Source organism: Gracilinanus agilis, chromosome 5, assembly GCF_016433145.1.
Source record: "Gracilinanus agilis isolate LMUSP501 chromosome 5, AgileGrace, whole genome shotgun sequence".
NCBI classification, from domain to species: domain Eukaryota; kingdom Metazoa; phylum Chordata; class Mammalia; order Didelphimorphia; family Didelphidae; genus Gracilinanus; species Gracilinanus agilis.
In genome coordinates this window covers 138926190-138944211 of record NC_058134.1, presented here as the reverse complement: position 1 = coordinate 138944211, position 18022 = coordinate 138926190, and the positions used below count along the sequence as shown (strand labels likewise).

Genomic DNA, 18022 nt, shown 5'->3' with positions numbered 1-18022 from the left:
CCCCCCGCTCTCCCCCAGCCCCGGGCTTCCTGCCCAGGGATAGAACTTCAATGAAAATGTGCCTTGTAAGCTTGAAGGTTACCAGGACCCAGGTGTCCTGGCAGGCTGGGCTTCAGGTACCTCGCCTGCTGGGGACAGAGGGAATGTCTGACGTCTCCCTAACTTCCTTGAAACAAAAGGCGTGACTGGGAGGGAGAAAGGGAGCGCATGGAAGAAACTTCTTAGTTCTGCTTAACCACATCTTGTAAATTGACATCAGCTTCCCTGAGCCTTAGTCGGGGAACTAATTCAAAAAAGGGGTTAAGAGGAGACTCCCGCGACCGGGGCATATTCTTTTCCCGTCTCAGGAAATCTGTCTGGAGATATCCAGGTTTTCAGGGCACTGATCTGCCTCTGATGAGCTTGCGGAAAAGATTCATTCTTGATTCTAGTTCAGCCGCACGCCTGCAGGAGTCTGGGACCAAGGCATTGATTTTCTTGAAAACTGCTCCTTCAACGCTCCTGGTTAACTTCTTAAAACCTGATGACGGCTGGGCACCCGCTATTTCCTTCTGGCTTTGATAACCTTGGTTATCTCCAAAGGAAACCATACTTCCCTTCTGCTCCCCCTCCACTTAATGACAGTACATGACATACCGAAATTGTTAAGAGAATAGCTAAGGGCTAAGCAACTTTTTTACCCTCTTTGGTTGAAGTATGCTGTCAATGAGACTTGAGTTATCTTCCCAGACACTCCTACCAGTACTAGTCACCTGAGAGGAAGACGAATGGGGGCCAACTGGTGACTCCACAAAAGGTGGCCATTCCAGGTTGCATTAGGTGGAAGATACCATCTTTGGAAATCTTAACAGTCTTTGTGCATTATAACTATAAAAATAGTCCCAACTTAGAAAGTTGGGGGATTTCTGGGGGAAGGAAAAAAATGGACATTTTGGAGATTTTAATACTCTGCATATGTCTTCGATCTAGTCATTTCAAACTATATTTTTACAGAGAAAATGTCTTTTGCAAGCAGGATTTGAGGCTTTTTTTTAAACTTAAGGAAATCTAAGAGAACAACAACAAAAGGCTGCATAAACTTGTATAATCTATGACTAAGCCACCACATAACAGGGAACATGAGAAACAGGAAGGCATAGGAAGGGACTTAAGGTTGACCTGACTGTACTGTTATCTTACAGTATAACAATTACTTCTTATATTTGTCTTAATTGATCTCTGCTTTTACTGTCCCTATTGACACATTTCTGCGCTTATTGGAAAGTTTTGCATATCTTTTAAAATACCTTTCTAGTAATAAGGATATTCTCAAAGTGTGTTTTTCAGAGAAAAAAAAAGGTTCTCTTTTTTTGAAGTTTACGTCACACATTTCTGTGGTCTTATTGTTGGCTAGATATGTTGGTTGATATTGTTTGTATTAAAAAAAACTGCAAACATTCAAAGCATGTTTTAAAAATATTTTAGATAAAAACTAGACTTTTCCAGGGCAAATATCCAGTGTGTTAGTAAATAACAGAACCAGCAAGGAAGAAATTGACCTATTATTTATAAACAACTGGGTAGTATTGCTTTTTTTTTTTTAAGTAGCAAATTTTCCCTATATAGACTATGAAAATAGTATTATAAAATGGTCTGGTTTTTTTTTTTTTTTTTTTTTAACTTTCCAGCTCCCAAAACTCAAAACTTACTTTTTACACTCCATTCTGAACTGAGTGATTGAAATAGCCTGAGGTTGGAGTTCCTTACCATATTAAATTTTTTTCTGATAGATCCTGAAGTCTCGACTGATAGATTTTTCAAACTACTTCCTTTTATCTTTCCCATACCTAAACTTCCCTCTACCTTCTTAGTTTTCTAGACTTGCAACTGGGAGAAGAGCCAAACTCACAATGTCCTGAATTCCTTTTTGGAAACACAAACCCTATACTTCTCCAGAAAGTTTTCAAGGAAATGAAGAATAATTCACAAGTTGAAGACTCCTATCTTTGAGGAAAGGGCTTTATAGGCTCAAATGTAAACTTAAAAAAATGAACCTGTATTCCTTGGGGGAAGTTTGCTTTTAACAATGTCTATGGCCAAACTTATCTGGGACCTTAAGTTTGTGCCTTCTGTTTATCCTATTTTTGCAGCCCATTAATTTCCCAGTATTCTCATTTCTTTTCTTAAATGTAAACTAAGCAGTTTCATTGTCATGAGGGAAACCAGCTTTCAAGTTGGCATAATCAGAACAGTGCAGCTGTATCTTTATAAACTAAACTTGACATTCCATTTTAAGACACTTCTGGTTTTTCTAGACCAAATAAGAGGATCAACACCAGGGATTCCATAAGGTTTCTTGATCAAACAATGGGAGAATCTACTTTTTTTTCTTTTGAACATTTTTGGGTGTTTAGTTAGGTTTTTTTTTAAAACTTTGTACAGTACCTCAGTAATGTGTACTGTAGCCATACTATAGTATTTGGTGTCAGGGAGGTAGAAACTGAGCATTAAAATGGTTCTCTTAAGCTTGAATTAGTCAAAGGCCTAAACCCATTACCACAAACTCTGGAGTATTTGGTTCTATTGGAATTCTGTTACATCATGAATCATGTTTAAAAATTAGATTTGGAGAAAATTCTGTTATCATCTCATAGTAGAATTTTACCTACAAGACTTGCTAATCTTAGGATGCCTTTCAAACTCTTTCTGAGGAGTTTTTCATCCTCATTAATTTGTATAAGCAGAACCCACATCTAATTGGGAAAAAACAATAAAACAATAGCACCTTTAAATCAAAACCAGAGCCTCATTTTGTGGTGAAATAGAAATTTGTGGCTCATGTCCAGCTGCTTTTCTCTTTTCCATCAAGACTAATTTTCCATGTGGGCCATTTTTTTTAACATACTAGAAGAAGGGAAGAGGATGTTCATTCCTTCATATTATTTGGGATGACTACTGTTTTTTCTTCTATCTTCTATCTTCCAGTTACATTTTTTATTCTTTTTCAGTTCCTTTTGATTTCCTTTTTTCTTTTTTTAAATTAAAATTTTTTCCCAGATTATATGTCAATATGATTTTTAACAATCATATTCTGACATTTTGCAATCCATGTTCTCTCCCTCCCTTCCAGCCCTCCCCAAGACAGCAGTTATTACATTATAGGTTATACATTTGTTATTTTTTTTTATATATATTTTTTTGAACCCTTGTACTTCGGTGTATTGTCTCATAGGTGGAAGACTGGTAAGGGTGGGCAATGGGGATCAAGTGACTTGCCCAGGGTCACACAGCTGGGAAGTGGCTGAGGCCCGGTTTGAACCTAGGATCTCCTGTCTCTAGGCCTGACTCTCACTCCACTGAGCTACCCAGCTGCCCCCTACATTTGTTATTATACAATACATATTTCCATGTTCATCATGTTGTAAAAGAAGACATGTTTTGCCTATGCTAGAGAAAAATTCACGGAGCACATAAAGTTGAAAATGGTATGCTTTTTTTCTATTTCCTTTTCCCTTTTTTCTCACTCAGAAACTCAAAAGTGTAAAGTATGGAATTCACTGAGATATCCCCTTCTTGATATCTTGTGCATATTTCATAGTGATTATCCAAGGTGACACTGGTGGTGAATTCAGTCTGTATTTGAAACAGGTCCTCTTACTCCAACTCTAGCATTTTATTCTACTATTCTCTGCTTCTGAACACATTAAATTATTTATTTTTCTACATTCTCATAATTTACATCTACATCTCCTATATTACATAATAGGGGAGGAGTTATGTCCAGGTCATTTCTAAGGCCTTTTCTTTCTAAGCTCCAAAATCCTCCTAAGTTATTAAAATGGGACTATAACCTCTTATTCATCAGCCCTTGTTTTGGGAGACAGGGAAACTAAATTACTAGGGCAAAAATCTCAGGAGCTCCCTATTCCCTAAGGAAAAAATAATTCTACTCTCAAATTTATTGAAGGCATCCTTGGGCCCATTCTCTTTTGGTTTATACTGTTCCTTCTACTTTCTGGCTTCTCTGGCATCCTTCCAGACTTGACTTCTCTCCCAATTTCTTGGTGTCCTCAATTACAAAATGAAGATATAAAGAGTATTGGACTAGGTGATCTGTAAGGCCTCTTCCAGTTGATCTTGAGTCTGATAAATAATCTTAGATCATTTCTTTTTTTAAAAAAAGACAGAATAATTTTCAATCATAATCTCCAGGATCTAGAAGCTCTGAGATGAGGGGTTTCTCAAAGCAAGAATGAAAAGAAATTCCAAAATGAAGGACCTAAAATGTAGTATGCCTGTTTAGAATGTCTCCAAAACTCAAATAATATGATAATTTCACAAGGGAAACCTCAAAAGGCAATCACTACTTTTAGGATTAAGACTCATTAAGTATGTGGTATATTATGCCCTTAAATATATGAATACATGAAGTCTGTATAATTCTAAAATGTGGGAAATTCTAGTATAGAGAATGTTTGATTCAGTGGACCTAGAGAGTTTCTTGAGACATGTAAAGTTAATTAAATTCTTCATTGTTCTCAGCTAGTACATGTAAGAAATGGTTTTGGAGTCCAGGTTTTCCTGATTCCAAGTTCATTTCTTTCTTTTCAACACCAGGCTACTTCTTACCAAGCCCAAATACTGGATTTGAATAAAAGTATATCCCATTAGTTACTAACTTTTTCCCTTTCTGCACAGTAGTTTGGGGGTTCAGAGTGCCCAGCTATGCAAAACTTGATTCTAAAATGAAATATTAATGCAGAGTCCATGTTTTTGCCTCAGTTACCGATAAGGAGTAGTTAGTTAAATGATATAAAGCTGGAAATGTATATATTTCTTTTCTAATACAGCTAGAAACAGAGTTGAGACCAGGAGGAGACAAAATATTTTTGGAGCTTATTTGATCCAGTCTTCTAGTTTCATGGATTAGATTCTGATGTTCATAGAGGTTAGGTGACTTACCTAGGGTCACAAAGGAATTAAATGGCAGACCAGAGATTTTAATTCAGGTCCAAATCCAGTGATTTTTCATTCCACTTCTCTGTTTACATGGGTTTTCCCATCCTGTTTTGAAACATTTCTTTAATTTTTAGGAAAGTTATGAATATACCAAGCCAATTTACTCATAATTTTTCTCAATATTTATTTATAAATCTTTTTTATACACATCTTTATTTATAAACTAAAATATTTTAAAGATTATGGAGGAGGTGTTTTACTTATATACATTAATCAAACCATTAAATAATTTATTCATTTTCAAAACAGCAATAAAAGATTGGAATATTTTGCTCAGAATTTCAGTTATAAAGGAACTTCAGAAATCATCTCACCAAACTCTCTAGCCCTAGGCCTTTGCAGATATAGGAAAATGTCTCATTGATGGAATTTAGTTGTGTAGTTAGTTTGAGCAATCAAATAACTCTTTGCATTTAAGCCAGTAGTCCCTAGTATTCTATTGCAAACCACATTTCCTTCATTTGACTCAGTCCCGATTACTGGCATTTCAGTTGGTGATTCATGCCCTTTGCTCTTTATTATAGTCAGGGCATGATATTTATTAGGATATCCTGGTAATCAAGAGATTTTATTTTTCCTACTTAAAATGAAATTGAAAATAAATAAGGCCTCAGCAAGACTGAATTTCAAATAACACAAATGAACAAAAGGTCTCATCAGCCAAGGATCTACTATGTGTCAGGAAGTATGATTTCTAAAGTATAAAACCTCACACCTTTAAAATAAACACCTCAAGATCAAGGTTCAGTTAATCTGAAAATGAACACTATTTCACAAAGGAGTCATCAGTCACTTTGGGTTACATTTCCTGTTTGCAACCATAAATGTTTTTGTTTGCGATCTACTTGCCATGGTAACTAAAAGTATGATGAAAAAATATCTGCCCTCTATATCTTCAAAGTGCATTATAACTGGTCATTTTCAGTTTAAGAAGGTAATGACTTAGATGGTGAGTTATGTAATTTCTGAAGAGTAGCTCTACTCTTAACTCGGAGGAAGGAAGAAAGTGAGGGAGAGATAATCAAATAAGGAAATATTTTTCTTATTTCAGAATGTTTACCTTTAAAGAACAAAAAATTGATTATTTTTCATTTGAATATTATTCTTTGAGGGGGGCTTTTAAAAACAAGAAAATTTTCTAAAAAACTTTTAGTAAAAATTGGATCCAGAAGAGTTTAGCTGTTTTTAGCTATTTATACTAAAATATCCTGGCTTCTTCTAAGAATAGATGCTCTAGACCTTAAATGAGTTCCACTCATATTTTCACATAAGTAATATCCACATGTAATAAATAATAGAGTTGTTATGACATATGACCATCTTTTTTTTTTTTTTTAAACCCTTCCCTTCCATCTTAGAGTCAATACTGCGTATTGGCTCCGAGGCAGAAGAGTGTAAGGGTAGGCAATAAGGGTCAAGTGACTTGCCCAGGGTCACACAGCTGGGAAGTGCCTGAGGCCAGATTTGAACCTAAGACCACTGTCTCTAGGCCTGGCTCTCAATCCACTAAGCTACCCAGCTCTTGTAACCAAGTTGTGCTTCAATTTCCTTATCTCTAAAATCAGAGGGTTCAGAAAATAAGAATCCTTCCAGTGTGAATATGCTACAATTGGCTATATTCTTGTAAATACAAATCTACACAAACTTTTTTTTTTCAAGCATATTTTTTATGCTGTGTTCAAATTATGCCACTTTGATTACATTAGTCCTTCCTTCTCATCCATCCTCTATTCTTTTCACTTCTCCTTACCCCCATAGAGAATGTAAGCTCTTGAGGGTGAATACAATTTTGGTTCTGTTTATATCCTTAAGACTTATCACAGACTTGCATGTAGTTAGTACTTAATAAATGCTTATTGACTGATTGTTGAATTGAGATGGCTTATTGATGCCAATCTCCTGAAATCAGGAGAAGAAAAAGAAAGGACCAATACAGATTTTTGCTTTGATCCAGCTGTTTATAAGGGATTTTTTAGAGAACAGTGCTTAAGGATATAGATTCATCATCATAGTATCATATATTTAGAGTAGGAGAGAACTTAGGGTCCATCTAATTCCACCATCTCATTTTCTAGATGAGAAACTGAGGTCAAGTGGTTGATACCACAAAAGTATGAAGTGGTAGAGTATTTAGTGGATAGAATTTGGGCCCTTTTACTCAAATTATCCCATTATTTCCTTTCATTATGGAGTCACTGGATTTAAAGTTGGAAGGGAACATAGAGATTATCAATTTCAGCCATTTCATTTTACAGACGAAGAAAAGGAAGCCTTGCTTAAAGTCTCCCAAACATTAAATAACAAAACATCTGAAGCAAGTTCTTATTGGTTCTTGGAAATTCTTTCCTTTATACCTTGTTTCTACTTTACCTTCTTGACTGTCAAGTAGAAATATTCTCACTGTAGTGGCCATTTCCAAAAGTTAAGAAGACATTTTGGAATTGCCATTGTTTTAGTCTCTCATTTGAGTAGGAGATAGAAGGAAAGAACCTGTGGACTATTGGGAAGGGGTGAAGTAATCTTTTTCTCCTGTCTGGCAGCCTTAGAGCTCTACTGCAATCAAGTTTTCAGGCATTAACCAAGCATTTATTAATATCTGCTACTATCAGGTACCATGGTAGGCAGGGAGGATCTCTCAAATATCAGCTTAAAAACGTTAGACTCTTGGACTTTTAGAGTTGTAAGGAGCTTGATATAGCATCTAATACAGAGACCATTATCTAGTCCACATATTCCTGTCCATGAATAGATTTCAGGGTGGATCCATGAATTTGGTTAGAAGAAAATTTACATCTTAATTTCAATATAATTTTTTTCTTGGTAATCATATGTATTTGTTTCATGCTCTTAAAAACATTATTCTGAGAAGGGGGTTCACAGATTTTAATAGGCTGCCAAAAGGGTCCATGACACACACAAAAGTTAAAAATTCTCAGTCTCTTTCAGTCCCTTATTTTACAGATGATGATATTCTAGCCCTAAGAGCTGCTCAAGTTGCCCCTGTATGAATATATTTGTTTCCAGAATACTGAAAGGGGAGCAATGTGTGCTTATCTCCCAAGCATGTATATATGATCTTACACTCAACACCGTGGAATTCTGACAACAATGGAAAACTATCAGAAAAAAAGTATTTTTCTTTTCTTTTTTAAATCCTTGCCTTCTGTCTTAGAATCAACTCTGTGTATTGGTTCCTAGGCAGAAGAGCAGGAAAGGGCTAGGCAGCAGATGGGGGTTAAGTAATTTGCCCAAGGTCACACAGCTTGGAAGTGTCTGAGGTCACATTTGAACCTGAGACCTCCCAACTCTAGGTCTGGCTTTCTATCCGCTGAGCCACTTAGCTGCTCCCATAAAAGGATTTTTCAAAAGACTGAACTTTATTTTTGTTGGTCAAAACAATGAGCTCAGCAAGGGCTGCTGGTGCAGAAAGACTAGTGTAACCTCTCTTCATGGTATGTCTTAGTGAGTCAGTGCCTACATTAAAAGGATCCACCCTAACTACTTCATAGTATGTTTGTAAGAATGTAATGAAGGAATGTAGATTCAGTGTGTCACAGTGGCATCTTGAGTCAGCAATGACTTCATTACCTATTTGAGCCAGAGGATAGGAGATGGAAGTGCTTAATTTATTTGTTTTATTATTTTTTTCAGATAACAGTTAAGTGGCTAGTGAATTGAATGCTGAATTTAGAAACAGAAAGAAGCAAGTTCAGCTCCTTCCTCAGACAGACCCTTGCTAGCAGGGTGGTCCTCAACAAGTTATTTAGCCACAGTTTCCTGGAGGAATCATAATAGCATCTGCCTCAGAGGGATGCTGTGAGGATTGAAGAAGATAACATATAAAGGATTTTAGTAAACCTTAAAGCACTTTTTGCATATGTATCAGACATTATTAACAATTAAATATTTTTATTATATCTAATTATATAATATCTAATTATATTACATATAAATAAATATAAAATACATTAAACATTAAATATTAATTAAAATGATCTTTAAAAGGCATTAGGGAACATAAAGCTATTCCCTAAATATAGTCAAGGACATAATTGACTCATTCTTTCATTCAAAAAATATTTGAATGTCTATCCTATGTGAAGCAATATACTAGACTTTTTGGGGATATTAGGAGTAAAGTTAGCTCATCTCAGAAGGAGATGAAAAAGACATTTAACTAGCCTCTATCTCCTTGGCTGTCAAAAATCAGGATAATAATAATAATATAATAATAAGACTTATGTGGAATGAAATATATATATATACATATATATATATATATACACACACATACACATATATATGGCAATTTGCAACCTTAAAGGGCTATATAGATTTAAGAGATTTTTATTCAAAGGGAGAGGAAGATAAGACCTGGATTTTTATGGAGCAGTATCACTCTCCCTGTTGGCTTCACATTAGGCACACATAGTACTTTCCTGATGAGCCAAATGAAATAAAACTTGGAATTGGAAGTCCAAGGTTCAAATCCTTTGTCTGTGTGACATTAAGCATGTAGCTTAACCCCTCTGGTCATTGGTTTCCTTCATTGCTAGTAAATGAGTGGGTTGGACAATCATAGAATCTTAGACTAGGCAGGGACTTCAGATGCCCTTTATTCTAGCCTGTACCAGAAAGGCAGTTCTTTCTATAGCATACCTGTCAAGTTTTCTAGCCCCTTTTCCCCTCTAAAACTCTTACCTTTCATCTTAGAATCACTACAGTGTATAGGCTCCAAGGCAGAAGAGTAGTAAGAGCTAGGCAGTGGAGATTAAGTGACTTGCCCAGAGTCACACAGCTGAGAAACATCTGAGGCCAATTTTGAACCCAGGACTTCCATTTCCAGGCCTGACTCTCAATGTACTGAGCTACCTATCTGCCCTCATCCTAGTGATTTCTAAAGATTCTATCATCTTGCAAAGCCAGGAGGGCTCCCTTGGGGCATATCCATAGGATAAAATAGTTTTGGAGCATTAAAGCATTAAAGAGCCACCAAATTTCCTTAAGAATAAAAAAAAAATCTTTAGCTTCTGTCTTAGAACTGATACTAAGTATTGGTTCCAAGGCAGAAGAATGATGAGGGCTACGCAATTGGGATGACTTGCCTAGGGTCACACAGCTGGGAAGTGTCTGAGGCCAGATTTGAAACCACTTTTTTTCTTTTTTTTAAACTTTCACTTTCTGTCTTAGAATCAGTACTGTGCATTGGTTCCAAGGGATGAGAACAGTAAGGGCTGGGCAATGGAGGTTAAGTGACTTGCCCAGGGTCACACACAAATGTTTGAATCCAGATTTGAATATGGGACTTCCTGTCTCTAGGCTTGGCTCTATCCACTGAACCATCTAGCTGCCCCTTATCTAGCTCTTTCTTGAAGACCTCCATTGAGAGGGAAAACCCATTATCTCCTTAGGTAGCCCATTCCACTTTTAGAGCCCTCTAAAAGTTGGAGGTTTTTTCCCCTTTCATAAAACTCAAATTTGTCTCTCTCCAACTTCTGCCCACATTGTCTGCAGTTTTTCCTTCTTGGACCAGGCTGAGCAAGTTCACTTTTTTTTTCCCCCACACATCAGACAGTGTGTTAAGTGGCAAAACAAGGCAAAAACAGTACCTGCTTTCAAAGAGTTTACATTCTAATTTTGATGGAGTTACCAGGAATGTATAAGATAAACACAGTATGGTTAGAAGGGAATCAGAAGAGAAGGCTCCAATTAATAGGAGGTATTGGAAAGCCCTCCTATAGGAAGTGGGATTTGAACTCTGTCTTGAAGGAAAAAATACATTGGGAATTGCCTCGGTGGCACAGTAGATAGAATGCTGGAACTGGAATCAGGAGGACCTGAGTTCAGATTTGGCCTCAGACACTTACTAACTATGACCATGGCAAGTTGCTTAACTCTATTTCCCTCAGTTTCCTTATCAGTAAAATGAGCTGGAAAAGGAAATGGCAAACCACACCAATGCCTTTGCCAAGAAAACTCCAAATGAGGTCAAGGACAGTAGGACATGACTGAAAAATAACTAAACAACAATAAAGGGAAAGAATTGTCATGTGTGAGGAATAGCAAAGCAAGTAGGCTAGTGTGGCCAGATAATATACGGTGTGAGGAGGCGCGGTAAAATGTGAAAAAATTGTAGGGTAGAAAGGCCTGAAGGGTTCATGTTGTGAAGAACTTTAAATTCAAACAAGACTTTATATATCTGCTCCTGGAGGTATTAGGGAGACACTGGAGCTGATTAGATTGGGTGGGGGGAGAGGCGACATTGCCAGACATAAGTTTTAAGAAATTCACTTTGATATCTTGAAGGAGAATGGACTAGAGAAGGAGACATGAGCCAAAGTAGAACTTTAATTAGATAATTAAATTAGGCAAGGTGCCTTCTTCCCTTTCTCTTTGAGTTATGTTTGAGAAATGCAAGATTATATTCTTCATCTAAGGAAAAAATTAGTTAATCGTGAAATTAGGGGGAAATTAGATTTTATAGATTAAGGCAAAACTTAGGGTACTATAGTCATTTCATCAATGTGTTTTAGAATGTTCTCTGTGTTTCCAAGGGGCATCATGAGACAAGAATGTTGGGCATCAGTAGATTACAGTATTTTACCAATGTGGGTTTGTGCACAGGCTGTAGCATAAAGAATAATTCATCCGGTAGATGATCAGAAAGGAAAGTTGACTGTCAATGTAGAATGAGCCAAAGAGAGTGGAGAGACATCCCATGTCTAGATGATAGACAGCTTTTCAACAAAAATGCCTAATGAATGTGAAGACCAGCATTTCATTAATCATAGGTCTTTGCATTTCTGAAGTCTTCCCAAGTCTGTTAGGGTAAGCTTTACATTTTGCCAGAAAAGTTTCCTTTAAAAATACATTCAAAACTGCATATTATTATGTATAACCCAGTGAAATTGTTTGTTAACTCCAGGAGGGTGGAGGGAAGAGGAGAGTGAGACAAAGGAATCATGTAATCATGAAAAAAAAAACAACCAAAACTAAACTAAAAAAGTAAAATTTAAAAAAGCACTGCATATTATTTACTATTTTTCAAATGAAGAGAGGAGGAAGATGGAAATATTTCTGAATAAAAAGCCACTCATTATAAATGCCTTGAGACATTTAAGTGGCATAGTAAATAGAACTGTTGAATTTAGCATTACAAAGACCTGAGTTCAAATTATGCCTTCCATTTACTATATTACCTAGGACAAGTCATTTAATTTCTCTCAGCCTCAGTTTTGTCCTCTGTAAAATGAAGGAGATGGATTTTTCCTTCCACAATTCCTTTCATCCCTCAGTCAATGATCCTATAATCCTTTAATCTTTTTTTTTTTCTTGCCTTTGAAATTCTGCTCCAAGACTACCAAATAATGTGAAATGATTGTAGTCAAAACTATCAAGAGGAGTCAAATTAGTAACAATGGCCATCTTTTTTCCCCCTTGTTTTCTGAGATCTTTTCCCACATGAACAACAGCTGTTACCATTGATGAACTGTTTATATTATACATTAAGTCGTCAGTATCCACTGCCACCACATGTCTTCTGTGATTTAGCTTAGAATGTAAGATAATAGGAACAGAGGGAACTTTCAGCCTTGTGTTTTCAGTTCCTGTGCTGGCCAGATACAATACTTTCCTTGTCCTTACCCAAAGGACTTCAGTTTTATAAGGCTTTCATTAGTTTTCAATTGCCATCTGAATGCAGGAGCTCAATATGGACTTTTATTTTCCCTTAAAGTTTTCTGGAATGCCAGTTTTCAATAGTAGCATTCACGGAGTGCAAAATTCAATCCAGAGTTCAGGGACAAGTCTGGGGGGTTGTGGAGGTAGGGTGGATTCCTGATGTATTGTGGAGAAAGCAGGTGCTATTACTATAAACCATCTTTTCTTTTTTATATATGTTTGGCCTGATTAACTTAATTGATCAAAGACAGGGCACATCAAGTTCATTGTTTGCAGAAATTTATACTAGGAAGATGGGGAAGGCAAAGGAGATTATTTGAGAGCTTAAAGTAAGTCTTGGATCATTTAACAGGCCACTAAATAATTAGATAACCAGTTTATTGAATATCCCCTGTATATGGACAAAGCACAGCTATGCTTGACACTATGGAAGAAGGAATAAATCAGTTTAAAACTGGACCCCTATTCTCTAATTATTTGCTCATTGCCTGGGAGTCAAGTTCATAGTATTGTGGAACAGCGCCATTTTGTTGTTCAGTCCTTTCTGTCTTGTCTGGCTCTTTGTGATCCCATTTGGAGTTTTCTTGGCAGAGATACTGGAGTGGTTTGCCATTTCCTTCTCCAGCTCATTTTGCAGATGAGGAATGGAGGCAAACAGGGTTAAGTGACTCGTCTAAGGTCATACAACTTGTGTCAGAGGTCAGATTTGAATTCAGAACAGTGAGTTTTCCTGATTCCAGACCTAGCACTCTGTCCCTTCCACCACCTAGTTGCCCATGGAACAGAATAGCCACAGTCATCTTGAACTGCCACAACTACAAATTTTATTAAAGAATGTACAATTGGGGTAATATTTACTTACACACAAAAAAATATGCGAAGACCTATTTTTGATCACCATTAACTATCTTAATTTGATACCTCCCCCAAACACACACACACACACACACACACACACAAACAGAAATTCATTGTTTTCTTCTTGCTATGTAGTGTCATACCTAGATAAACTAAGGAAGCTACAAATGCAGCAAACTGAGTAAAAAAAATTAGCTACAAAACAAAGATTGGTAGAATTTCTCTGGAATCAGGGCCCATACTCATGCCCGTTGAATCAGTCACTCTCTCAAACCCTGCCTGTGGGCCGTCTCCCCCTCCGAGTGAAGGCACAGAATATAACTGATGACTGGGTGGCTGTCCTAGAGACATAGGAAATGTGCTGGAAGGGATCTTGTCTCAAGTGTATCCATCTGAATTCCAGCCTCTGCAGTTACAATTCTGATCTAGGAGGGAGCTGGAAAGCCACACAAAGAGTAAACCTTTATAGTGCTCTTGTTTTTTATTATGAATTTATCTTGCAAGATAATTGTAATAATCAATGTGTTGTACATACAGTGTTTTAAAATTCATGGAGCACTGAATATACGCTGTCTCCTTTCTCACTACTACCCTGAACGGCTAATATTATTATTGTCTCCATTTTATACATTTAGAAATAGAGGCTGAGAATTTAAGTGTGACTTGTCCAGGGCCACATAGACAGTGAGTGTCTGGGGCAGGATTTAAAGTTAGGCTCTGTGACTCCAAGTACAGTGCCACATTTCAGTATACAAAGGACAGAAAGGAATATTGAATTAGGGAAGGGGGAGGTGTTGTAGGCAGCTCAGGGTGTGTGACCTTCTCTACAAAGAGGCTTCCTATCTCACTTGAATGAATGGAGGCAAGGAGTATGGGTGGAAAAAACCCCAGAGGCCCCAGGTGCAAAGCAGCCTGTTTCTGAAGATAATGAAATTAGCTCCCCCAGACTTAGTTGGGGTCAGAGGTCCCAGTTCAATGTGGCTTCCTTTTTCTGCAAGGCTAGAAAGCTTAAAATATGGATTCTAACGAAATCTAATAAAATGCCATGAACCTACAGGCAATCTATTGATTGCCAAGCCATGAGGATGGCCTCCCATCCTGAGGAATTTGGTGTAATCAATCTTCCTATTATCAGCAGACCTCCACTCTTCCCACCCCCAGCCCCTATTATAATTCCCTATACCAAAAATACCAATTCAGCATGTAATTAATATTAGTTTTATCTAGATATACATGGTTTAAAATGCAAACAACCAGTGCCAAATGCAGAGAAGCTCAGTAATCAACCATGCTGCTCATTGCATGGGACAGAGCAGAAAGAAGAAACAGAGGATGAGTAAATTCACCATGGTTGCAGCAGTTTCTCTGAGTAGACATAATTCTCTCATTCACTGATAGCTTCTCTTAAACAGTGAAGTGGTAAGTCAGGCTCCAGTGGCTAAAAAGCTTAAAGTCAGTCTCTTGGAAATCATCCGCCATCTGCTGCTGCTGTTACTCTTGCTGCTTCTGTCATTGCCCCTTAGTATATACTGCCTTCTCTGGAGAGACCTAGGAAAAAGAAAACTATTCCCCCTAGTTTTGATAGCTCTGTCTTTTCCAGAACTGGTAAGAAACACAATTCCCTGGAGTCTTTGATGACTTAGCGCCTCTCCCAAGGCAGCCAGTTCAAGACTTGCCACATTGACAGACTTTAAATGAAAAAGAACAAAATTGGATCCTGGGAGAAATAAGTAGTGAATGCAATTATATTTTCAGAGATTCCCCCGCCACAAGCGACCATGAAAATCTGAAATGTCATCTGAGAATTGTTTCCTTAGTTGTATATACTTCTTTGCACCCCCTCAAAAGACCAAAACTTAAAGGATGATGGGTCAAAACTGCCCTTGTTTTATTTGTAAGATATTCACAACATTTAATTTTTCATTACTTTTTCCTCTTTCAAAACTTAGCTGGTGCAACAGGATGGAAAAAAAGATAAAGTAGCTAACAATAGGTTTCTTCATCTTCTCCTTCCTTTCTTTAAGACAAATGGTTTCTAAGCCTTTTAGGTTGTTGTGCTCTTCCCGTTGTTTGTTTTTTTCAATGTCACATAACTTTCATCTTCCAGCCCCAGGCAAAATTGTGAACTAGACATATTAAGAATTCATACTAATAAACCTTCATGTCTGCAGAGGTTTGTTGTAGGCACTGTGGAAGATAGAAACTAAAGCTGATATAACTTTCTGCCCCTTCTGCCTACATCATCCTTTTCACCTACCGTGAAATTTTCAGCCTAGTAGAGGGATGGGACAAATAGATAATTAGCTATAATATGTGATGTGTCTGATGAGAATCATCATGATATAGTGGTTAAAAATCTGATTTCTGAATCAGGAGGACCTAGATTCAGATCCTCCCTCTGACTAATACTTAGTGAGTTACCCTGAGAAGGTCACTTAACTTTAGTGCCCAGTCTGCATTTATCACATAAGTTCTTCTTCAATAGGGAATCACTATCCATGGAATCAAAGGTCCATTAAAAAATAATTGTATCAGATAGAATCCATGTCCCTTGGATTTCCTTTAAATGTTTTAATTAAGTTATTAAGTTGTATCGGTACCTTGCCTCTCTCATCCCTCTCAAACATTCATGTCTCAAATGTTGTCTGAGGTATCATGGAACTTTTGCCAATTTGATAATCTGGGGGTAGGCAAAGCATTTTGGGATCCTAGAAATCATATCTCAGTTGTGTATTTTGAATAAGAACTGAGCTAGTGTCTAAAGTGACCATTGTAAACTTTTACCTTTTTTTCCAGTCCCTAATACATCACTTTTAATTTCCCACTGACCTGGCTTCAGGGAAGAAATATTCCTGCCTAGAATTACAGCCAATCTCTCTCCCTGTGTTCTGGATGCCAGTGCTTTGAGGCTATCTCCTCATCACAATATGGATATATCATGGTAGTCTCTCCTCTCTTCTCCTCTATACCCTGAACTCAGAACCCTGGATCCTCCAGCTCTGAAAGGTTTTTGATTCTGTTCAGTTGTTCTAGTCTTGTCCAATTCTTCTGAACCCATTTGGGGTTTTCTTGGCAAAAATACTGGAGTAAGTTGGCCATTTCTTTCTTCAGCTGATTTTACAGATGAGGAAACTGAGGCAACAAGGTTAAGTGACTTCCCCAAGGTCAGTACTCAGCTAGTGTCCGAGGCTAGATTTGAACTCAGTGTTTCCTGACTCCAGGCCCAGCACTCTATCCACTGCCCTCTCTCTTGGTTGAGTTTTCCACTTATTCAGCCCAGAATCAGCTTTCTACACCACTTCCTTGCCATCCCTATACTTTGCCCCCTCACCTTTGTAGCTTACTTTGTGTGCTGTCTTCCGTAGTTAGAATGTGAGCTTTTTTGAGGGCAGGAACTGCCTTTCTTGAGTTCGTATTCCCCCAGCACTTATTCCAGTGCCTGGGACAGAATGTTTAATAAATGCTTTTCCTCTCCTCTCCCCTTCTACCTCATTGATCTCTTTTCTTCCTCCTACCTAAAGAAAAAAAAAAGTGAATCACATCTGATGCTTTCACTTCCTCCACATTTATACCCTTTTTTAACTCCCATCACTCTACTCCAATTACTCTCTCCAAGATTACCAGTGACCTTATAACCCAAAACAATCTCCTTTTCTCCTTCTTTATCCTCCTTCACTTCTCCATTACATTTGGCACTGTTGTTGATGACACCCTCCCCCTAGATTCTACCACTGCCTCTTTGTTTGCCTTCTGGGCTAGAAACATACCCAGATTCTCTTATTACTTTGAACAGATCCTTCTCAGTCTCCTTTGCAGTTTCCTGTTCCTGACCACTTAAGGTGAGTATTTTCCAAAATGCAGCCTTTGACTCTCTTCTCTGTTTGCATTTTCTCCTCTGCTAATCCTATGGCTTTGACCAATGCTTCTTCATAGATGATGCCATAGTATTTATGTGTAAGATTGCTTTTTCTTGTTTGTTCCAGATTCATTTCTCTTACTGATTGGTGAACAAACTTTCTATCCGGATGTCAAACTCAACCTGTCCCCAATTGATCGTATTATTTATTATCATTACATTTTTTTCCCTAGAAATCTGTTCACCTAAGTCTGTTTTAAAAATCTGGTGGTTATTTTGGATTGTCCTCCATGACCTCTGATCACTTGTCAAGTCCTTTTGATCCTTTCTCCACATTTTCTTTTTCATCTGTCCAAACCTTTCTGTTCTCACTATCAGTACTAATTACCTTTTATTTCAGTAGCTTCCTGAAAGGTCATCTTCACTTTCCAATTATGTTTTAGCTGAATAATTTTCCTTATGAAGGTTAGGTGGTAGAATTGGAGTAAAAAAGATCTGATTTCTAGTCCTGCCTCTTTCTTAATAACTATGTGACTTTCGACAAGTAATTTGACTACTCTTAGCCTCAGTTTTATTATCTGTAAAATTGGGACAATAATAGTATCACCCTCACTGAATTGTTGAGGGGGC

The 18022-nt window shown here is 37.4% G+C and overlaps 1 protein-coding gene across 1 annotated transcript in view; it reads left to right on the top strand.

The window, feature by feature from the left end:
* The window catches only part of TES (testin LIM domain protein), a 79921-nt gene that overhangs the window by 320 nt on the left and 61579 nt on the right, over positions 1–18022 (top strand). The window lies entirely within an intron of this gene.